The sequence below is a fragment of the Macaca fascicularis genome, chromosome 15 (genome assembly GCF_037993035.2).
Source record: "Macaca fascicularis isolate 582-1 chromosome 15, T2T-MFA8v1.1".
Lineage (NCBI taxonomy): Eukaryota > Metazoa > Chordata > Mammalia > Primates > Cercopithecidae > Macaca > Macaca fascicularis.
Genome location: NC_088389.1, coordinates 22,791,179 through 22,816,016, shown reverse-complemented (window position 1 = coordinate 22,816,016; position 24,838 = coordinate 22,791,179).

The following is a 24,838-nucleotide window of genomic DNA, read 5'->3' as shown; positions in this document are numbered from 1 at the left end:
CCTTTGGCCCTATAGTCTTCAAAGGGATCCGAAATATCTGTTCTCAGATTCCACAGAAATAAGGCTAGCAAAGAGATCCACGAAATACACATGTATCTCTGTGAGATGAATTAACAGAACACTAAGCAGTTCTTCAGAAAGCTTTTTTCCAGATTTCATCTGAGGATATTTCCTTTTTCACCATACCCCTCTAGGGGCTTCCAAATATCATTCTGCCAATTCCACAAGAACTGCCGAAGCGAAAGGTTTCTTGAGGGGAAAGCAGTAACTCTGTGAGATGATTTCACAGAACACAAAGAAGTTCCTCAGAAAGCTTCTTTCTCTTTGTTATCGGAGGATATTTCCTTTGGCCCTATAGTCTTCAATGGGATCCGAAATATCTGTTCTCAGATTCCACAGAAATAAGGCTAGCAAAGAGATCCACGAAATACAGATGTAACTCTTGAGATGAATTAACAGAACACTAAACAGTTTCTCAGAAAGCTTCTTTCCAGATTTCATCTGAGGATATTTCCTTTTTCACCATAGACCTCTCTGGGCTTCCAAATATCACTTTGCCAATTCCACAAGAACTGTCTTAGCGAAAGGCTTCTTGAGGAGAAAGCTGTACCTCAGTGAGATGATTTCCCAGAACACAAAGAAGTTTCTCAGAAAGCTTCTTTCTCTTTGTTATCTGAGGATATTTCCTTTGGCCCTATAGTCTTCAAAGGGATCCGAAATATCTGTTCTAAGATTCCACAGAAATAAGGCTAGCAAAGACATCCACGAAATACAGATGCAACTCTGTGAGATGAATTAACAGAACACTAGGCATTTTCTCAGAAAGCTTCTTTCCAGATTTCATCTGAGCATATTTCCTTTTTCACCATAGCCCTCTACGGGCTTCCAAATATCACTTTGCCAATTCCACTAGAACTGTCTTAGCGAAAGGCTTCTTGAGTGGAAAGCTGTAACTCTGTGAGATGATTTCACAGAACACAAAGAAGTTTCTCAGAAAGCTTCTTTCTCTTTGTTATCGCAGGATATTTCCTTTGGCCCTATAGTCTTCAAAGGGATCCGAAATATCTGTTCTCAGATTCCACAGAAATAAGGCTAGCAAAGAGATCCACGAAATACAGATGTAACTCTGTGAGATGAATTAACAGAACACTGAACAGTTTCTCAGAAAGCTTCTATCCAGATTTCATCTGAGGATATTTCCTTTTTCACCATAGCCCTCTATGGGCTTCCAAATAGCACTTTGCCAATTCCACTACAACTGTCTTAGCGAAAGGCTTCTTGAGGAGTAAGCTGTACCTCTGTGAGATGATTTCACAGAACTCAAAGAAGTTTCTCAGAAAGCTTCTTTCTCCTTGATATCTGAGGATATTTCCTTTGGCCCTATAGTCTTCAAAGGGATCCGAAATATCTGTTCTAAGATTCCGCAGAAATAAGGCTGGCAAAGTGATCCACGAAATACAGATGTAACTCTATGAGATGGATTAACAGAACACTAGACATTTTCTCAGAAAGCTTCTTTCCAGATTTCATCTGAGCATATTTCCTTTTTCACCATAGCCCTCTATGGGGTTCCAAATATCACTTTGCCAATTCCACAAGAACTGTCTTAGCGAAAGGCTTCTTGAGAGGAAAGCTGCAACTCTGTGAGATGATTTCACAGAACACAAAGAAGTTTCTCAGAAAGCTTCTTTCTCTTTGTTATCGCAGGATATTTCCTTTGGCCCTATAGTCTTCAAAGGGATCCGAAATATCTGTTCTCAGATTCCACAGAAATAAGGCTAGCAAAGAGATCCACGAAATGCAGATGTAACTCTGTGAGATGAATTAACACAAAACTAAGCAGTTTCTCAGAAAGCTTCTTTCCAGATTTCATCTGAGCATATTTCCTTTTTCACCATAGCCCTCTATGGGCTTCCAAATATCACTTTGCCAATTCCACAAGAACTCTCTTAGCGAAAGGCTTCTTGAGGGGAAAGCTGTAACTCTCTGAGATGATTTCAAGAAAACAAAGAAGTTTCTCAGAAAGCTTCTTTCTCTTTGTTATCGGAGGATATTTCCTTTGGCCCTATAGTCTTCAAAGGGATCCGAAATATCTGTTCTCAGATTCCACAGAAATAAGGCTAGCCAGGAAATCCAAAATACAGCTGTAACTCTGTGAGATGAATTAACAGAACACTACGCAGTTTCTCAGAAAGCTTCTTTCCAGATTTCATCTGAGGATATTTCCTTTTTCACCATAGCCCTCTTTGGGCTTCCCATATTATTTTGCCGATTCCACAAGAACTGTCTTAGTCAAAGGCTTCTTGAGGGGAAAGCAGTAACTCTGTGAGATGATTTCACAGAACACAAAGAAGTTTCTCAGAAAGCTTCTTTCTCTTTGTTATCGGAGGATATTTCCTTTGGCCCTATAGTCTTCAAAGGGATCCGAAATATGTGTTCTCAGATTCCACAGAAATAAGGCTAGCAAAGAGATCCACGAAATACAGATGTAACTCCGTGAGATGAATTAACAGAAAACTAAGCAGTTTTTCAGAAAGCTTTTTCCAGAGTTCACCTGAGGATATTTCCTTTTTCACCATAGCCCTATATGGGGTTCCGAATATCACTTTGCCAATTCCACAAGAACTGCCTTAGCGAAAGGCTTCTTGAGGGGAAAGCTGTAACTCTGTGAGATGATTTCACAGAACACAGAGAAGTTTCTCAGAAAGCTTCCTTCTCTTTGTTATCGGAGGATATTTCCTTTGGCCCTATAGTCTTCAAAGGGATCCGAAATATCTGTTCTCTGATTCCACAGAAATAAGGCTAGCAAAGAGATCCACGAAATACAGCTGTAACTCTGTGAGATCAATTAACAGAACACTAAGCAGTTTCTCAGAAAACTTCTTTCCAGATATCATCTGAGGATATTTCCTTTTTCAACATAGCCCTCTATGGGCTTAATCATATCACTTTGCCTATTCCACAAGAACTGTCTTAGCGAAAGGCTTCTTGAGGGGAAAGCTGTAACTCTGTGAGATGATTTCACAGAACACAAAGAAGTTTCTCAGAAAGCTTCTTTCTCTTTGTTATCGGAGGATATTTCCTATGGCCCTATAGTCTTCAAAGGGATCCGAAATATCTGTTCTCAGATTCCACAGAAATAAGGCTAGCAAAGAGATCCACGAAATACAGATGTAACTCTGTGAGATGAATTAACAGAACACTGAACAGTTTCTCAGAAAGCTTCTATCCAGATTTCATCTGAGGATATTTCCTTTTTCACCATAGCCCTCTATGGGCTTCCGAATATCACTTTGCCAATTCCACTAGAACTGTCTTAGCGAAAGGCTTCTTGAGGAGTAAGTTGTACCTCTGTGAGATGATTTCACAGAACTCAAAGAAGTTTCTCAGAAAGCTTCTTTCTCTTTGATATCTGAGGATATTTCCTTTGGCCCTATAGTCTTCAAAGGGATCCGAAATATCTGTTCTAAGATTCCACAGAAATAAGGCTGGCAAAGTGATCCACGAAATACAGATGTAACTCTATGAGATGGATTAACAGAACACTAGGCATTTTCTCAGAAGGCTTCTTTCCAGATTTCATCTGAGCATATTTCCTTTTTCTAATAGCCCTCTATGGGCTTCCAAATATCACTTTGCCAATTCCACAAGAACTGTCTTAGCGAAAGGCTTCTTGAGAGGAAAGCTGCAACTCTGTGAGATGATTTCACAGAACACAAAGAAGTTTCTCAGAAAGCTTCTTTCTCTTTGTTATCGCAGGATATTTCCTTTGGCCCTATAGTCTTCAAAGGGATCCGAAATATCTGTTCTCAGATTCCACAGAAATAAGGCTAGCAAAGAGATCCACGAAATGCAGATGTAACTCTGTGAGATGAATTAACACAAAACTAAGCAGTTTCTCAGAAAGCTTCCTTCCAGATTTCATCTGAGCATATTTCCTTTTTCACCATAGATCTCTATGGGCTTCCAAATATCACTTTGCCAATTCCACAAGAACTGTCTTAGCGAAAGGCTTCTTGAGGGGAAAGCTGTAACTCTGTGAGATGATTTCACAGAACACAAAGAAGTTTCTCAGAAAGCTTCTTTCTCTTTGTTATCGGAGGATATTTCCTTTGGCCCTATAGTCTTCAAAGGGATCCGAAATATCTGTTCTCAGATTCCACAGAAATAAGGCTAGCAAAGAGATCCACGAAATACAGATGTAACTCCGTGAGATGATTTAACAGAAAACTAAGCAGTTTTTCAGAAAGCTTTTTCCAGAGTTCACCTGAGGATATTTCCTTTTTCACCATAGCCCTATATGGTGTTCCGAATATCACTTTGCCAATTCCACAAGAAATGCCTTAGCGAAAGGCTTCTTGAGGGGAAAGCTGTAACTCTGTGAGATGATTTCACAGAACACAGAGAAGTTTCTCAGAAAGCTTCCTTCTCTTTGTTATCGGAGGATATTTCCTTTGGCCCTATAGTCTTCAAAGGAATCCGAAATATCTGTTCTCTGATTCCACAGAAATAAGGCTAGCAAAGAGATCCACGAAATACAGCTGTAACTCTGTGAGATCAATTAACAGAACACTAAGCAGTTTCTCAGAAAACTTCTTTCCATATATCATCTGAGGATATTTCCTTTTTCAACATAGCCCTCTATGGGCTTAACAATATCACTTTGCCTATTACACAAGAACTGTCTTAGCGAAAGGCTTCTTGAGGGGAAAGCTGTAACTCTGTGAGATGATTTCACAGAACACAAAGAAGTTTCTCAGAAAGCTTCTTTCTCTTTGTTATCGGAGGATATTTCCTTTGGCCCTATAGTCTTCAAAGGGATCCGAAATATCTGTTCTCAGATTCCACAGAAATAAGGCTAGCAAAGAGATTCAAGAAATACAGATGTAATTCTGTGAGACGAATTAACAGAACACTAAGCAGTTTCTCAGAAAGCTTCTTTCCAGATTTCATCTGAGGATATTTCCTTTTTCACCATAGCCCTCTATGGGCTTCCAAATATCACTTTGCCAATTCCACAAGAACTGTCTGAGCGAAAGGCTTCTTGAGCGGAAAGCAGTAACTCTGTGAGATGATTTCACAGAACACAAAGAAGTTTCTCAGAATGCTTCTTTCTCTTTGTTATCGGAGGATATTTCCTTTGGCCCTATAGTCTTCAAAGGGTCCGAAATATCTGTTCTCAGATTCCACAGAAATAAGGCTAGCAAAGAGATCCACGAAATACACATGTAACTCTGTGAGATGAATTAACAGAACACTAAGCAGTTTCTCAGAAAGCTTCTTTCCAGATATCATCTGAGGATATTTCCTTTTTCACCATAGCCCTCTATGGGCTTCCAAATATCACTTTGCCTATTCCACAAGAACTGTCTTAGCAAAAGGCTTCTTGAGGGGAAAGCTGAAACTCTGTGAGATGATTTCACAGAACACAAAGAAGTTTGTCAGAAAGATTCTTTCTCTTTGTTATCGGAGGATATTTCCTTTGGCCCTATAGTCTTCAAAGGGATCCGAAATATCTGTTCTCAGATTCCACAGAAATAAGGCTAGCCAGGAAATCCAAAATACAGCTGTAACTCTGTGAGATGAATTAACAGAACACTAAGCAGTTTCTCAGAAAGCTTCTTTCCAAATTTCATCTGAGGATATTTCCTTTTTCACCATAGCCCTCTTTGGGCTTCCCTTATTATTTTGCCGATTCCACAAGAACTGTCTTAGTCAAAGGCTTCTTGAGGGGAAAGCAGTAACTCTGTGAGATGATTTCACAGAACACAAAGAAGTTTCTCAGAAACCTTCTTTCTCTTTGTTATCGGAGGATATTTCCTTTGGCCCTACAGCCTTCAAAGGGATCCGAAATATCTGTTCTCAGATTCCACAGAAATAAGGCTAGCAAAGAGATCCACGAAATACAGATGTAACTCCGTGAGATGAATTAACAGAAAACTAAGCAGTTTTTCAGAAAGCTTTTTCCAGAGTTCACCTGAGGATATTTCCTTTTTCACCATAGCCCTATATGGGGTTCCGAATATCACTTTGCCAATTCCACAAGAACTGCCTTAGCGAAAGGCTTCTTGAGGGGAATGCTGTAACTCTGTGAGATGATTTCACAGAACACAGAGAAGTTTCTCAGAAAGCTTCCTTCTCTTTGTTATCGGAGGATATTTCCTTTGGCCCTATAGTCTTCAAAGGAATCCGAAATATCTGTTCTCTGATTCCACAGAAATAAGGCTAGGAAAGAGATCCACGAAATACAGCTGTAACTCTGTGAGATCAATTAACAGAACACTAAGCAGTTTCTCAGAAAACTTCTTTCCAGATATCATCTGAGGATATTTCCTTTTTCAACATAGCCCTCTATGGGCTTAACAATATCACTTTGCCTATTCCACAAGAACTGTCTTAGCGAAAGGCTTCTTGAGGGGAAATCTGTAACTCTGTGAGATGATTTCACAGAACACAAAGAAGTTTCTCAGAAAGCTTCTTTCGCTTTGTTATCGGAGGATATTTCCTTTGGCCCTATAGTCTTCAAAGTGATCCGAAATATCTGTTCTCAGATTCCACAGAAATAAGGCTAGCAAAGAGATCCAAGAAATACAGATGTAATTCTGTGAGACGAATTAACAGAACACTAAGCAGTTTCTCAGAAAGCTTCTTTCCAGATTTCATCTGAGGATATTTCCTTTTTCACCATAGCCCTCTATGGGCTTCCAAATATCACTTTGCCAATTCCACAAGAACTGTCTTAGCGAAAGGCTTCTTGAGCGGAAAGCAGTAACTCTGTGAGATGATTTCACAGAACACAAAGAAGTTTCTCAGAAAGCTTCTTTCTCTTTGTTATCGGAGGATATTTCCTTTGGCCATATAGTCTTCAAAGGGATCCGAAATATCTGTTCTCAGATTCCACAGAAATAAGGCTAGCAAAGAGATCCACGAAATAGAGATGTAACTCTGTGAGATGAATTAACAGAACACTAAGCAGTTTCTCAGAAAGCTTCCTTCCAGATTTCATCTGAGGATATTTACTTTTTCACCATAGCCCTCTATGGGCTTCTCAATATCACTTTTCCAATACCACAAGAACTGCCTTATCGAAAGGCTTCTTGACGGCAAAGCTGTAACTCTGTGAGGTGATATCACAGAACACAAAGAAGTTTCTCGGAAAGCTTCTTTCTCTTTGTTATCTGAGGATATTTCCTTTTGCCCTATAGTCTTCAAAGGGATTCGAAATATGTGTTCTCAGATTCCACAGAAATAAGGCTAGCAAAGAGATCCACGAAATACAGATGGAACTCTGTGAGATGAATTAACAGAACACTAAGCAGTTTCTCAGAAAGCTTCTTTCCAGATTTCATCTGAGGATATTTCCTTTTTCACCATAGCCCTCTAAGGGCTTCCCAATATCACTTTGCCAATTCCACAAGAACTGTCTTAGCGAAGGCTTCTTGAGGGGAAAGCTGTAACTCTGTGAGTTGATTTCTCAGAACACAAAGAAGTTTCTCAGAAAGCTTCTTTCTCTTTGTTATCGGAGGATATTTAATTTGGCCCTATAGTCTTCAAAGGGATCCGAAATATCTGTTCTCACATTCCACAGTAATAAGGCTAGCAAAGAGATCCACGAAATACAGATGTAACTCTGTGAGATGAATTAACAGAACACTAAGCAGTTTCTCAGAAAGCTTCTTTAAAGATTTCATCTGAGGATATTTCTTTTTTCACGATAGCCCTCTAGGGGCTTCAAAATATCACTCTGCCAATTCAACAAGAACTGTCTTAGCGAAAGGCTTCTTGAGGGGAAAGCTGTAAATCTGTGAGTTGATTTCACAGAACACAAAGAAGTTTCTCGGAAAGCTTCTTTCTCTTTGTTATCGGAGGATATTTCCTTTGGCCCTATAGTCTTCAAAGGGATCCGAAATATCTGTTCTCACATTCCACAGAAATAAGGCTAGCAAAGAAATCCACGAAATACAGATGTAACACTGTGAGTTGAATTAACAGAACACTAAGCAGTTTCTCAGAAAGCTTCTTTCCAGATTTCATCTGAGGATATTTCCTTTTTCACCATAGCCCTCTAGGGGCTTCAAAATATCACTCTGCCAATTCCACAAGAAGTGTCTTAGCGAAAGGCTTCTTGAGGGGAAAGCTGTAACTCTGTGAGATGATTTCACAGAACTTAAAAATGTTTGTCGGAAAGATTCTTTCTCTTTGTTATCGGAGGATATTTAATTTGGCCCTGTAGTCTTCAAAGGGATCCGAAATATCTGTTCTCAAATTCCACAGAAATAAGGCTAGCAAAGAGATCCAGGAAATACAGATGTAACTCTGTGAGATGAATTAACAGAACACTAAGCAGTTTCTCAGAAAGCTTGTTTCCAGATTTCATCTGAGGACATTTCCTTTTTCACCATAGCCCTCTATGGGCTTCCCAATATCACTTTGCCAATTCCACAAGAACTGACTTATCGAAAGGCTTCTTGACGGGAAAGCTGTAACTCTGTGAGATGATTTCACAGAACACAAAGAAGTTTCTCAGAAACCTTCTTTCTCTTTGTTATCGCAGGATATTTCCTTTGGCCCTAAAGTCTTCAAAGGGATTCGAAATATCTGTTCTCAGATTCCACAGAAATAAGGCTAGCAAAGAGATCCACGAAATACAGATATAACTCTGTGTGATGAATTGACAGAACACTAAGCAGTTTCTCAGAAAGCTTCTTTCCAGATATCATTTGAGGATATTTCCTTTTTCACCATAGCCCTCTATGGGCTTCCAAATATCACTTTGCCTATTCAACAAGAACTGTATTAGCGATAGGCTTCTTGAGGGGGAAGCTGTAACTCTGTGAGATGATTTCACAGAACACAAAGAAGTTTCTCAGAAAGCTTCTTGCTCTTTGTTATCGGAGGATATTCCATTTAGCCCTATAGTCTTCAAAGGGATCCGAAATATCTGTTCTCAGATTCCACAGAAATAAGGCTAGCCAGGACATCCACGAAATACAGGTGTAACACTGTGAGATGAATTAACAGAACACTAAGCAGTTTCTCAGAAAGCTTCTTTCCAGATTTCATCTGATGATATTTCCTTTTTCACCATAGCTCTCTTTGGGCGTCCCATATTATTTTGCCGATTCCACAAGAACTGTCTTACCGAAAGGCTTCTTGAGGGGAAAGCAGTAACTCTGTGAGATGATTTCACAGAACACAAAGAAGTTTCTCAGAAAGTTTCTTTCTCTTTGTTATCGGAGGATATTTCCTTTGGCCCTATAGCCTTCAATGGGATCCGAAATATCTGTTCTCAGATTCCACAGAAATAAGGCTATCAAAGAGATCCACGAAATACAGATGTAACTCCGTGAGATGAGTTAACAGAACACTAAGCAGTTTTTCAGAAAGCTTTTTCCAGAGTCCATCTGAGGATATTTCCTTTTTCACCACAGCCCTATATGGGGTTCCGAATATCACTTTGCCAATTCCACAAGAACTGCCATAGCGAAAGTATTCTTGAGGGGAAAGCTGTAACTCTGTGAGATGATTTCACAGAACACAAAGAAGTTTCTCAGAAAGCTTCCTTCTCTTTGTTATCGGAGGATATTTCCTTTGGCCCTATAGTCTTCAAAGGGATCCGAAATATCTGTTCTCTGATTTCACAGAAATAAGGCTAGCAAAGAGATCCACGAAATACAGCTGTAACTCTGTGAGATGAATTAACAGAACACTAAGCAGTTTCTCAGAAAGATTCTTTCCAGATATCATCTGAGGATATTTCCTTTTTCAACATAGCCCTCTATGGGCTTAACAATATCACTTTGCCTATTCCACAAGAACTGTCATAGCGAAAGGCTTCTTGAGGGGAAAGCTGTAACTCTGTGAGGTGATTTCACAGAACACAAAGAAGTTTCTCAGAAAGCTTCTTTCTCTTTGTTATCGGAGGATATTTCCTTTGGCCCTATAGTCTTCAAAGGGATCCGAAATATCTGTTCTCAGATTCCACAGAAATAAGGCTAGCAAAGAGATCCGAGAAATACAGATGTAACTCTGTGAGACGAATTAACAGAACACTAAGCAGTTTCTCAGAAAGCTTTTTTCCAGATTTCATCTGAGGATATTTCCTTTTTCACCTTAGCCCTCTACGGGCTTCCAAATATCACGTTGCCTATTACACAAGGACTGTCTTAGCGAAAGGCTTCTTGAGGGGAAAGCTGTAGCTCTGTGAGATGATTTCACAGAACACAAAGAAGTTTCTCAGAAATCTTCTTTCTCTTTGTTATCGGAGGATATTTCCTTTGGCCCTATAGCCTTCGAAGGGATCCGAAATATCTGTTCTCAGATTTCACAGAAATAAGGCTAGCAAAGAGATCCACGAAATACACATGTATCTCTGTGAGATGAATTAACAGAACACTAAGCAGTTCTTCAGAAAGCTTTTTTCCAGATTTCATCTGAAGATATTTCCTTTTTCACCATACCCCTCTAGGGGCTTCCAAATATCATTCTGCCAATTCCACAAGAACTGTCTTAGCGAAAGGCTTCTTGAGGAGTAAGCTGTAACTCTGTGAGTTGATTTCACAGAACACAAAGAAGTTTCTCAGAAAGCTTCTTTCTCTTTGTTATCTGAGGATATTTCCTTTGGCCCTATAGTCTTCAGAGGGATCCGAAATATCTGTTCTAACATTCCACAGAAATAAGGCTAGGAAAGAGATCCACGAAATACAGATGTAACTCTGTGAGATGAATTAACAGAACACTAAGCAGTTTCTCAGAAAGCTTCCTTCCAGATTTCATCTGAGGATATTTACTTTTTCACCATAGCCCTCTATGGGCTTCTCAATATCACTTTTCCAATACCACAAGAACTGCCTTATCGAAAGGCTTCTTGACGGCAAAGCTGTAACTCTGTGAGGTGATATCACAGAACACAAAGAAGTTTCTCGGAAAGCTTCTTTCTCTTTGTTATCTGAGGATATTTCCTTTTGCCCTATAGTCTTCAAAGGGATTCGAAATATGTGTTCTCAGATTCCACAGAAATAAGGCTAGCAAAGAGATCCACGAAATACAGATGGAACTCTGTGAGATGAATTAACAGAACACTAAGCAGTTTCTCAGAAAGCTTCTTTCCAGATTTCATCTGAGGATATTTCCTTTTTCACCATAGCCCTCTAAGGGCTTCCCAATATCACTTTGCCAATTCCACAAGAACTGTCTTAGCGAAAGGCTTCTTGAGGGGAAAGCTGTAACTCTGTGAGTTGATTTCTCAGAACACAGAGAAGTTTCTCAGAAAGCTTCTTTCTCTTTGTTATCGGAGGATATTTAATTTGGCCCTATAGTCTTCAAAGGGATCCGAAATATCTGTTCTCACATTCCACAGTAATAAGGCTAGCAAAGAGATCCACGAAATACAGATGTAACTCTGTGAGATGAATTAACAGAACACTAAGCAGTTTCTCAGAAAGCTTCTTTAAAGATTTCATCTGAGGATATTTCTTTTTTCACGATAGCCCTCTGGGGGCTTCAAAATATCACTCTGCCAATTCAACAAGAACTGTCTTAGCGAAAGGCTTCTTGAGGGGAAAGCTGTAAATCTGTGAGTTGATTTCACAGAACACAAAGAAGTTTCTCGGAAAGCTTCTTTCTCTTTGTTATCGGAGGATATTTCCTTTGGCCCTATAGTCTTCAAAGGGATCCGAAATATCTGTTCTCACATTCCACAGAAATAAGGCTAGCAAAGAAATCCACGAAATACAGATGTAACACTGTGAGTTGAATTAACAGAACACTAAGCAGTTTCTCAGAAAGCTTCTTTCCAGATTTCATCTGAGGATATTTCCTTTTTCACCATAGCCCTCTAGGGGCTTCAAAATATCACTCTGCCAATTCCACAAGAAGTGTCTTAGCGAAAGGCTTCTTGAGGGGAAAGCTGTAACTCTGTGAGATGATTTCACAGAACTTAAAGATGTTTGTCGGAAAGATTCTTTCTCTTTGTTATCGGAGGATATTTAATTTGGCCCTGTAGTCTTCAAAGGGATCCGAAATATCTGTTCTCAAATTCCACAGAAATAAGGCTAGCAAAGAGATCCAGGAAATACAGATGTAACTCTGTGAGATGAATTAACAGAACACTAAGCAGTTTCTCAGAAAGCTTGTTTCCAGATTTCATCTGAGGACATTTCCTTTTTCACCATAGCCCTCTATGGGCTTCCCAATATCACTTTGCCAATTCCACAAGAACTGACTTATCGAAAGGCTTCTTGACGGGAAAGCTGTAACTCTGTGAGATGATTTCACAGAACACAAAGAAGTTTCTCAGAAACCTTCTTTCTCTTTGTTATCGCAGGATATTTCCTTTGGCCCTAAAGTCTTCAAAGGGATTCGAAATATCTGTTCTCAGATTCCACAGAAATAAGGCTAGCAAAGAGATCCACGAAATACAGATATAACTCTGTGAGATGAATTGACAGAACACTAAGCAGTTTCTCAGAAAGCTTCTTTCCAGATATCATTTGAGGATATTTCCTTTTTCACCATAGCCCTCTATGGGCTTCCAAATATCACTTTGCCTATTCCACAAGAACTGTATTAGCGATAGGCTTCTTGAGGGGGAAGCTGTAACTCTGTGAGATGATTTCACAGAACACAAAGAAGTTTCTCAGAAAGCTTCTTGCTCTTTGTTATCGGAGGATATTCCATTTAGCCCTATAGTCTTCAAAGGGATCCGAAATATCTGTTCTCAGATTCCACAGAAATAAGGCTAGCCAGGACATCCACGAAATACAGGTGTAACACTGTGAGATGAATTAACAGAACACTAAGCAGTTTCTCAGAAAGCTTCTTTCCAGATTTCATCTGAGGATATTTCCTTTTTCACCATAGCCCTCTTTGGGCTTCCCATATTATTTTGCCGATTCCACAAGAACTGTCTTAGCGAAAGGCTTCTTGAGGGGAAAGCAGTAACTCTGTGAGATGATTTCACAGAACACAAAGAAGTTTCTCAGAAAGTTTCTTTCTCTTTGTTATCGGAGGATATTTCCTTTGGCCCTATAGCCTTCAATGGGATCCGAAATATCTGTTCTCAGATTCCACAGAAATAAGGCTATCAAAGAGATCCACGAAATACAGATGTAACTCCGTGAGATGAGTTAACAGAACACTAAGCAGTTTTTCAGAAAGCTTTTTCCAGAGTCCATCTGAGGATATTTCCTTTTTCACCACAGCCCTATATGGGGTTCCGAATATCACTTTGCCAATTCCACAAGAACTGCCATAGCGAAAGGATTCTTGAGGGGAAAGCTGTAACTCTGTGAGATGATTTCACAGAACACAAAGAAGTTTCTCAGAAAGCTTCCTTCTCTTTGTTATCGGAGGATATTTCCTTTGGCCCTATAGTCTTCAAAGGGATCCGAAATATCTGTTCTCTGATTTCACAGAAATAAGGCTAGCAAAGAGATCCACGAAATACAGCTGTAACTCTGTGAGATGAATTAACAGAACACTAAGCAGTTTCTCAGAAAGATTCTTTCCAGATATCATCTGAGGATATTTCCTTTTTCAACATAGCCCTCTATGGGCTTAACAATATCACTTTGCCTATTCCACAAGAACTGTCATAGCGAAAGGCTTCTTGAGGGGAAAGCTGTAACTCTGTGAGGTGATTTCACAGAACACAAAGAAGTTTCTCAGAAAGCTTCTTTCTCTTTGTTGTCGGAGGATATTTCCTTTGGCCCTATAGTCTTCAAAGGGATCCGAAATATCTGTTCTCAGATTCCACAGAAATAAGGCTAGCAAAGAGATCTGAGAAATACAGATGTAACTCTGTGAGACGAATTAACAGAACACTAAGCAGTTTCTCAGAAAGCTTTTTTCCAGATTTCATCTGAGGATATTTCCTTTTTCACCTTAGCCCTCTACGGGCTTCCAAATATCACGTTGCCTATTACACAAGGACTGTCTTAGCGAAAGGCTTCTTGAGGGGAAAGCTGTAGCTCTGTGAGATGATTTCACAGAACACAAAGAAGTTTCTCAGAAATCTTCTTTCTCTTTGTTATCGGAGGATATTTCCTTTGGCCCTATAGCCTTCGAAGGGATCCGAAATATCTGTTCTCAGATTTCACAGAAATAAGGCTAGCAAAGAGATCCACGAAATACACATGTATCTCTGTGAGATGAATTAACAGAACACTAAGCAGTTCTTCAGAAAGCTTTTTTCCAGATTTCATCTGAAGATATTTCCTTTTTCACCATACCCCTCTAGGGGCTTCCAAATATCATTCTGCCAATTCCACAAGAACTGTCTTAGCGAAAGGCTTCTTGAGGAGTAAGCTGTAACTCTGTGAGTTGATTTCACAGAACACAAAGAAGTTTCTCAGAAAGCTTCTTTCTCTTTGTTATCGGAGGATATTTCCTTTGGCCCTATAGCCTTCAAAGGGATCCGAAATATCTGTTCTCAGATTCCACAGAAATAATGCTAGCAAAGAGATCCACGAAATACAGATGTAAATCTGTGAGATGAATTAACAGAACACTAAGCAGTTTTTCAGAAAGCTTTTTCCAGATTTCATCTGAGGATATTTCCTTTTTCACCATAGCTCTCTATGGGCTTCCAAATATCACTTTTCCAATTCCACAAGAACTGCCGAAGCGAAAGGTTTCTTGAGGGGAAAGCAGTAACTCTGTGAGATGATTTCACAGAACACAAAGAAGTTTCTCAGAAAGCTTCTTTCTCTTTGTTATCGGAGGATATTTCCTTTGGCCCTATAGTCTTCAAAGGGATCCGAAATATCTGTTCTCAGATTCCACAGAAATAAGGCTAGCAAAGAGATCCACGAAATACAGATGTAACTCTGTGAGATGAATTAACAGAACACTAAACAGTTTCTCAGAAAGCTTCTTTCCAGATTTCATCTGAGGATATTTCCTTTTTCACCATAGACCTCTATGGGCTTCCAAATATCACTTTGCCAATTCCACAAGAACTGTCTTAGCGAAAGGCTTCTTGAGGGGAAAGCTGTAACTCTGTGAGATGATTTCCCAGAACACAAAGAAGTTTGTCAGAAAGCTTCTTTCTCTTTGTTATCTGAGGATATTTCCTTTGGCCCTATAGTCTTCAAAGGGATCCGAAATATCTGTTCTCAGATTCCACAGAAATAAGGCTAGCAAAGAGATCCACGAAATACAGATGTAACTCTGTGAGATGAATTAACAGAACACTGAACAGTTTCTCAGAAAGCTTCTATCCAGATTTCATCTGAGGATATTTCCTTTTTCACCATAGCCCTCTATGGGCTTCCAAATATCACTTTGCCAATTCCACTAGAACTGTCTTAGCGAAAGGCTTCTTGAGGAGTAAGCTGTACCTCTGTGAGATGATTTCACAGAACTCAAAGAAGTTTCTCAGAAAGCTTCTTTCTCTTTGATATCTGAGGATATTTCCTTTGGCCCTATAGTCTTCAAAGGGATCCGAAATATCTGTTCTAAGATTCCACAGAAATAAGGCTGGCAAAGTGATCCACGAAATACAGATGTAACTCTATGAGATGGATTAACAGAACACTAGGCATTTTCTCAGAAAGCTTCTTTCCAGATTTCATCTGAGCATATTTCCTTTTTCACCGTAGCCCTCTATGGGCTTCCAAATATCACTTTGCCAATTCCACAAGAACTGTCTTAGCGAAAGGCTTCTTGAGAGGAAAGCTGCAACTCTGTGAGATGATTTCACAGAACACAAAGAAGTTTCTCAGAAAGCTTCTTTCTCTTTGTTATCGCAGGATATTTCCTTTGGCCCTATAGTCTTCAAAGGGATCCGAAATATCTGTTCTCAGATTCCACAGAAATAAGGCTAGCAAAGAGATCCACGAAATGCAGATGTAAGTCTGTGAGATGAATTAACACAAAACTAAGCAGTTTCTCAGAAAGCTTCTTTCCAGATTTCATCTGAGCATATTTCCTTTTTCACCATAGCCCTCTATGGGCTTCCAAATATCACTTTGCCAATTCCACAAGAACTGTCTTACCGAAAGGCTTCTTGAGGGGAAAGCTGTAACTCTGTGAGATGATTTCACAGAACACAAAGAAGTTTCTCAGAAAGCTTCTTTATCTTTGTTATCGGAGGATATTTCCTTTGGCCCTATAGTCTTCAAAGGGATCCGAAATATCTGTTCTCAGATTCCACACAAATAATTCTAGCCAGGAAATCCAAAATACAGCTGTAACTCTGTGAGATGAATTAACAGAACACTAAGCAGTTTCTCAGAAAGCTTCTTTCCAGATTTCATCTGAGGATATTTCCTTTTTCACCATAGCCCTCTTTGGGCTTCCCATATTGTTTTGCCGATTCCACAAGAACTCTCTTAGTCAAAGGCTTCTTGAGGGGAAAGCAGTAACTCTGTGAGATGATTTCACAGAACACAAAGAAGTTTCTCAGAAACCTTCTTTCTCTTTGTTATCGGAGGATATTTCCTTTGGCCCTATAGCCTTCAAAGGGATCCGAAATATCTGTTCTCAGATTCCACAGAAATAAGGCTAGCAAAGAGATCCACGAAATACAGATGTAACTCCGTGAGATGAATTAACAGAAAACTAAGCAGTTTTTCAGAAAGCTTTTTCCAGAGTTCACCTGAGGATATTTCCTTTTTCACCATAGCCCTATATGGGGTTCCGAATATCACTTTGCCAATTCCACAAGAACTGCCTTAGCGAAAGGCTTCTTGAGGGGAAAGCTGTAACTCTGTGGGATGATTTCACAGAACACAGAGAAGTTTCTCAGAAAGCTTCCTTCTCTTTGTTATCGGAGGATATTTCCTTTGGCCCTATAGTCTTCAAAGGGATTCGAAATATCTGTTCTCTGATTCCACAGAAATAAGGCTAGCAAAGAGATCCACGAAATACAGCTGTAACTCTGTGAGATCAATTAACAGAACACTAAGCAGTTTCTCAGAAAACTTCTTTCCAGATATCATCTGAGGATATTTCCTTTTTCAACATAGCCCTCTATGGGCTTAACCATATCACTTTGCCTATTCCACAAAAACTGTCTTAGCGAAAGGCTTCTTGAGGGGAATGCTGTAACTCTGTGAGATGATTTCACAGAACACAAAGAAGTTTCTCAGAAAGCTTCTTTCTCTTTGTTATCGGAGGTTATTTCCTTTGGCCCTATAGTCTTCAAAGGGATCCGAAATATCTGTTCTCAGATTCCACAGAAATAAGGCTAGCAAAGAGATTCAAGAAATACAGATGTAATTCTGTGAGACGAATTAACAGAACAGTAAGCAGTTTCTCAGAAAGCTTCTTTCCAGATATCATCTGAGGATATTTCCTTTTTCACCATAGCCCTCTATGGGCTTCCAAATATCACTTTGCCAATTCCACAAGAACTGTCTTAGCGAAAGGCTTCTTGAGGGGAAAGCAGTAACTCTGTGAGATGATTTCACAGAACACAAAGAAGTTTCTCAGAAAGCTTCTTTCTCTTTGTTATCGGAGGATATTTCCTTTGGCCCTATAGTCTTCAAAGGGATCCGAAATATCTGTTCTAAGATTCCACAGAAATAAGGCTAGCAAAGAGATCCACGAAATACAGATGTAACTCTGTGAGATGAATTAACAGAACGCTAGGCATTTTCTCAGAAAGCTTCTTTCCAGATTTCATCTGAGCATATTTCCTTTTTCACCATAGCCCTCTACGTGCTTCCAAATATCACTTTGCCAATTCCACTAGAACTGTCTTAGCGAAAGGCTTCTTGAGGGGAAAGCTGTAACTCTGTGAGATGATTTCACAGAACACAAAGAAGTTTGTCAGAAAGCTTCTTTCTCTTTGTTATCTGAGGATATTTCCTTTGGCCCTATAGTCTTCAAAGGGATCCGAAATATCTGTTCTAAGATTCCACAGAAATAAGGCTGGCAAAGTGATCCACGAAATACAGATGTAACTCTATGAGATGGATTAACAGAACACTAGGCATTTTCTCAGAAGGCTTCTTTCCAGATTTCATCTGAGCATATTTCCTTTTTCACCATAGCCCTCTATGGGCTTCCAAATATCACTTTGCCAATTCCACAAGAACTGTCTTAGCGAAAGGCTTCTTGAGAGGAAAGCTGCAACTCTGTGAGATGATTTCACAGAACACAAAGAAGTTTCTCAGAAAGCTTCTTTCTCTTGGTTATCGCAGGATATTTCCTTTGGCCCTATAGTCTTCAAAGGGATCCGAAATATCTGTTCTCAGATTCCACAGAAATAAGGCTAGCAAAGAGATCCACGAAATGCAGATGTAACTCTGTGAGATGAATTAACACAAAACTAAGCAGTTTCTCAGAAAGCTTCTTTCCAGATTTCATCTGAGCATATTTCCTTTTTCAACATAGCCCTCTATGGGCTTCCAAATATCACTTTGCCAATTCCACAAGAACTGTCTTAGCGAAAGGCTTCTTGAGGGGAAAGCTGTAAATCTGTGAGATGATTTCACAGAACACAAAGAAGTTTCTCAGAAAGCTTCTTTCTCTTTGTTATCGGAGGATATTTCCTTTTGCCCTATAGTCTTCAAAGGGATCCGAAATATCTGTTCTCAGATTCCACAGAAATAAGGCTAGCAAAGAGATTCAAGAAATACAGATGTAATTCTGTGAGACGAATTAACAGAACACTAAGCAGTTTCTCAGAAAGCTTCTTTCCAGATTTCATCTGAGGATATTTCCTTTTTCACCATAGCCCTCTATGGGCTTCCAAATATCACTTTGCCAATTCCACAAGAACTGTCTTAGCGAAAGGCTTCTTGAGGGGAAAGCTGTAACTCTGTGAGATGATTTCACAGAACACCAAGAAGTTTCTCAGAAAGCTTCTTTCTCTTTGTTATCGGAGGATATTTCCTTTGGCCCTATAGTCTTCAAAGGGATCCGAAATATCTGTTCTCAGATTCCACAGAAATAAGGCTAGCAAAGAGATCCACGAAATAGAGATGTAACTCTGTGAGATGAATTAACAGAACACTAAGCAGTTTCTCAGAAAGCTTCCTTCCAGATTTCATCTGAGGATATTTACTTTTTCACCATAGCCCTGTAGTGGCTTCCAAATATCACTTTGCCAATTCCACAAGAACTGTCCTAACGAAAGGCTTCTTGAGGGGAAAGCTGAAACTCTGTGAGATGATTTCACAGAATACAAAGAAATTTCTCAGAAAGCTTCTTTCTCTTTGTTATCGGAGGATATTTCCTTTGGCCCTATAGTCTCCAAAGGGATCCGAAATATCTATTCTCAGATTCCACAGAAATAAGGCTAGCAAAGAGATCCACGAAATAGAGATGTAACTCTGTGAGATGAATTAACAGAACACTAAGCAGTTTCTCAGAAAGCTTCCTTCCAGATTTCATCTGAGGATATTTACTTTTTCACCATAGCCCTCTATGGGCTTCTCAATATCACTTTTCCAATACCACAAGAACTGCCTTATCGAAAGGCTTCTTGACGGCAAAGCTGTAACTCTGTGAGATGATATCACAGAACACAAAGAAGTTTCTCGGAAAGCTTCTTTCTCTTTGTTATCTGAGGATATTTCCTTTTGCCCTATAGTCTTCAAAGGGATTCGAAATATGTGTTCTCAGATTCCACAGAAATAAGGCTAGCAAAGAGATCCACGAAATACAGATGTAACTCTGTGAGATGAATTAACAGAACACTAAGCAGTTTCTCAGAAAGCTTCTTTCCAGATTTCATCTGAGGATATTTCCTTTTTCGCCATAGCCCTCTAAGGGCTTCCCAATATCACTTTGCCAATTCCACAAGAACTGTCTTAGCGAAAGGCTTCTTGAGGGGAAAGCTGTAACTCTGTGAGTTGATTTCACAGAACACAAAGAAGTTTCTCAGAAAGCTTCTTTCTCTTTGATATCGGAGGATATTTAATTTGGCCCTATAGTCTTCAAAGGGATCCGAAATATCTGTTCTCACATTCCACAGTAATAAGGCTAGCAAAGAGATCCACGAAATACAGATGTAAATCTGTGAGATGAATTAACAGAACACTAAGCAGTTTCTCAGAAAGCTTCTTTCCAGATTTTATCTGAGGACATTTCCTTTTTCACCATTGCCCTCTAGGGGCTTCCATATATCACTTTGCCAATTCCACAAGAACTGTCTTAGTGAAAGGCTTCTTGAGGGGAAAGCTGTAACTCTGTGAGTTGATTTCACAGAACACAAAGAAGATTCTCAGAAAGCTTCTTTCTCTTTGTTATCGGAGGATATTTCCTTTGGCCCTATAGTCTTCAAAGGGATCCGAAATATCTGTTCTCACATTCCACAGAAATAAGGCTAGCAAAGAAATCCACGAAATACAGATGTAACACTGTGAGTTGAATTAACAGAACACTAAGCAGTTTCTCAGAAAGCTTCTTTAAAGATTTCATCTGAGGATATTTCTTTTTTCACGATAGCCCTCTAGGGGCTTCAAAATATCACTCTGCCAATTCAACAAGAACTGTCTTAGCGAAAGGCTTCTTGAGGGGAAAGCTGTAAATCTGTGAGTTGATTTCACAGAACACAAAGAAGTTTCTCGGAAAGCTTCTTTCTCTTTGTTATCGGAGGATATTTCCTTTGGCCCTATAGTCTTCAAAGGGATCCGAAATATCTGTTCTCACATTCCACAGAAATAAGGCTAGCAAAGAAATCCACGAAATACAGATGTAACACTGTGAGTTGAATTAACAGAACACTAAGCAGTTTCTCAGAAAGCTTCTTTCCAGATTTCATCTGAGGATATTTCCTTTTTCACCATAACCCTCTAGGGGCTTCAAAATATCACTCTGCCAATTCCACAAGAACTGTCTTAGCGAAAGGCTTCTTGAGGGGAAAGCTGTAACTCTGTGAGATGATTTCACAGAACTTAAAGATGTTTGTCGGAAAGATTCTTTCTCTTTGTTATCGGAGGATATTTAATTTGGCCCTGTAGTCTTCAAAGGGATCCGAAATATCTGTTCTCAGATTCCACAGAAATAAGGCTAGCAAAGAGATCCAGGAAATACACATGTAACTGTGTGAGATGAATTATCAGAACACTAAGCAGTTTCTCAGAAAGCTTGTTTCCAGATTTCATCTGAGGACATTTCCTTTTTCACCATAGCCCTCTATGGGCTTCCCAATATCACTTTGCCAATTCCACAAGAACTGCCTTATCGAAAGGCTTCTTGACGGGAAAGCTGTAACTCTGTGAGATGATTTCACAGAACACAAAGAAGTTTCTCAGAAACCTTCTTTCCCTTTGTTATCGCAGGATATTTCCTTTGGCCCTAAAGTCTTCAAAGGGATTCGAAATATCTGTTCTCAGATTCCACAGAAATAAGGCTAGCAAAGAGATCCACGAAATACAGATGTAACTCTGTGAGATGAATTGACAGAACACTAAGCAGTTTCTCAGAAAGCTTCTTTCCAGATATCATTTGAGGATATTTCCTTTTTCACCATAGCCCTCTATGGGCTTCCAAATATCACTTTGCCTATTCCACAAGAACTGTATTAGCGATAGGCTTCTTGAGGGGGAAGCTGTAACTCTGTGAGATGATTTCACAGAACACAAAGAAGTTTCTCAGAAAGCTTCTTTCTCTTTGTTATCGGAGGATATTCCATTTAGCCCTATAGTCTTCAAAGGGATCCGAAATATCTGTTCTCAGATTCCACAGAAATAAGGCTAGCAAAGAGATCCACGAAATGCAGATGTAACTCTGTGAGATGAATTAACAGAAAAATAAGCAGTGTCTCAGAAAGCTTCTTTCCAGATTTCATCTGAGCATATTTCCTTTTTCACCTTAGCCCTCTATGGGCTTCCAAATATCACTTTGCCAATTCCACAAGAACTGACTTAGCGAAAGGCTTCTTGAGGGGAAAGCTGTAACTCTGTGAGATGATTTCACAGAACACAAAGAAGTTTCTCAGAAAGCTTCTTTCTCTTTGTTATCAGAGGATATTTCCTTTTGCCCTATAGTCTTCAAAGGGATCCGAAATATCTGTTCTCAGATTCCACAGAAATAAGGCTAGCCAGGACATCCACGACATACAGGTGTAACACTGTGAGATGAATTAACAGAACACTAAGCAGTTTCTCAGAAAGCTTCTTTCCAGATTTCATCTGAGGATATTTCCTTTTTCACCATAGCCCTCTTTGGGCTTCCCATATTATTTTGCTGATTCCACAAGAACTGTCTTAGCGAAAGGCTTCTTGAGGGGAAAGCAGTAACTCTGTGAGATGATTTCACAGAACACAAAGAAGTTTCTCAGAAAGCTTCTTTCTCTTTGTTATCGGAGGATATTTCCTTTGGCCCTATAGCCTTCAAAGGGATCCGAAATATCTGTTCTCAGATTCCACAGAAATAAGGCTAGCAAAGAGATCCACGAAATACAGATGTAACTCCGTGAGATGAGTTAACAGAACACTAAGCAGTTTTTCAGAAAGCTTTTTCCAGAGTCCATCTGAGGATATTTCCTTTTTCACCACAGCCCTATATGGGGTTCCGAATATCACTTTGCCAATTCCACAAGAACTGCCATAGCGAAAGGATTCTTGAGGGAAAAGCTGTAACTCTGTGAGATGATTTCACAGAACACAAAGAAGTTTCTCAGAAAGCTTCCTTCTCTTTGTTATCGGAGGATATTTCCTTTGGCCCTATAGTCTTCAAAGGGATCCGAAATATCTGTTCTCAGATTTCACAGAAATAAGGCTAGCAAAGAGATCCACGAAATACAGATGTAACTCTGTGAGATGAATTAACAGAACACTAAGCAGTTTCTCAGAAAGCTTCTTTCCAGATATCATCTGAGGATATTTCCATTTTCAACATAGCCCTCTATGGGCTTAACAATATCACTTTGCCTATTCCACAAGAACTGTCATAGCGAAAGGCTTCTTGAGGGGAAAGCTGTAACTCTGTGAGGTGATTTCACAGAACACAAAGAAGTTTCTCAGAAAGCTTCTTTCTCTTTGTTATCGGAGGATATTTCCTTTGGCCCTATAGTCTTCAAAGGGATCCGAAATATCTGTTCTCAGATTCCAAAGAAATAAGGCTAGCAAAGAGATCCGAGAAATACAGATGTAACTCTGTGAGACGAATTAACAGAACACTAAGCAGTTTCTCAGAAAGCTTCTTTCCAGATTTCATCTGAGGATATTTCCTTTTTCACCTTAGCCCTCTACGGGCTTCCAAATATCACGTTGCCTATTACACAAGGACTGTCTTAGCAAAAGGCTTCTTGAGGGGAAAGCTGTAGCTCTGTGAGATGATTTCACAGAACACAAAGAAGTTTCTCAGAAATCTTCTTTCTCTTTGTTATCGGAGGATATTTCCTTTGGCCCTGTAGTCCTCAAAGGGATCCGAAATATCTGTTCTCAGATTCCACAGAAATAAGGCTAGCAAAGAGATCCAAGAAATACAGATGTAACACTGGGAGATGAATTAACAGAACACTAAGCAGTTTCTCAGAAAACTTCTTTCCAGATTTTATCTAGGGATATTTCCTTTTTCACCATAGCCCTCTAGGGGCTTCCTTATATCACTTTGCCAATTCCACAAGAACTGTCTTAGCGAAAGGCTTCTTGAGGGGAAAGCTGTAACTCGGTGAGATGATTTCACAGAACATAAAGAAGTTTCTCAGAAAGCTTCTTTCTCTTTGTTATCGGAGGATATTTCCTTTGGCCCTATAGTCTTCAAAGGGATCCGAAATATCTATTCTCAGATTCCACAGAAATAAGGCTAGCAAAGAGATCCACGAAATACAGATGTAACTCTGTGAGATGAATTAACAGAACACTAAGCAGTTTCTCAGAAAGCTTCTTTCCAGATTTCATCTGAGGATATTTCCTTTTTCACCATAGCCCTCTAGGGGTTCTCAATATCACTTTGCCAATTCCACAAGAACTGCCTTATCGAAAGGCTTCTTGACGGCAAAGCTGTAAATCTGTGAGATGATATCACAGAACACAAAGAAGTTTCTCGGAAAGCTTCTTTCTCTTTGTTATCTGAGGATATTTCCTTTTGCCCTATAGTCTTCAAAGGGATTCGAAATATGTGTTCTCAGATTCCACAGAAATAAGGCTAGCAAAGAGATCCACGAAATACAGATGGAACTCTGTGAGATGAATTAACAGAACACTAAGCAGTTTCTCAGAAAGCTTCTTTCCAGATTTCATCTGAGGATATTTCCTTTTTCACCATAGCCCTCTAAGGGCTTCCCAATATCACTTTGCCAATTCCACAAGAACTGTCTTAGCGAAAGGCTTCTTGAGGGGAAAGCTGTAACTCTGTGAGATGATTTCACAGAACTTAAAGACGTTTGTCGGAAAGCTTCTTTCTCTTTGTTATCGGAGGATATTTAATTTGGCCCTGTAGTCTTCAAAGGGATCCGAAATATCTGTTCTCAGATTCCACAGAAATAAGGCTAGCAAAGAGATCCACGAAATACAGATGTAACTCCGTGAGATGAATTCACAGAACACTAAGCAGTTTCTCAGAAAGCTTCTTTCCAGATTTCATCTGAGGATATTTCCTTTTTCACCATAGCCCTCTAGGGGCTACCAAATATCACTTTGCCGATTCCACAAGAACTGTCTTAGCGAAAGGCTTCTTGAGGGGAAAGCTGTAACTCTGTGAGATGATTTCACAGAACACAAAGATGTTTCTCAGAAAGCTTCTTTCTCTTTGTTTTCGGAGGATATTTCCTTTGGCCCTATAGTCTTCAAAGGGATCCGAAATATCTGCTCTCAGATTCCACAGAAATAAGGCTAGCAAAGAGATCAACGAAATACAGATGTAACTCTGTGAGATGAATTAACAGAACACTAAGCAGTTTCTCAGAAAGCTTCTTTCCAGATTTCATCTGAGGATA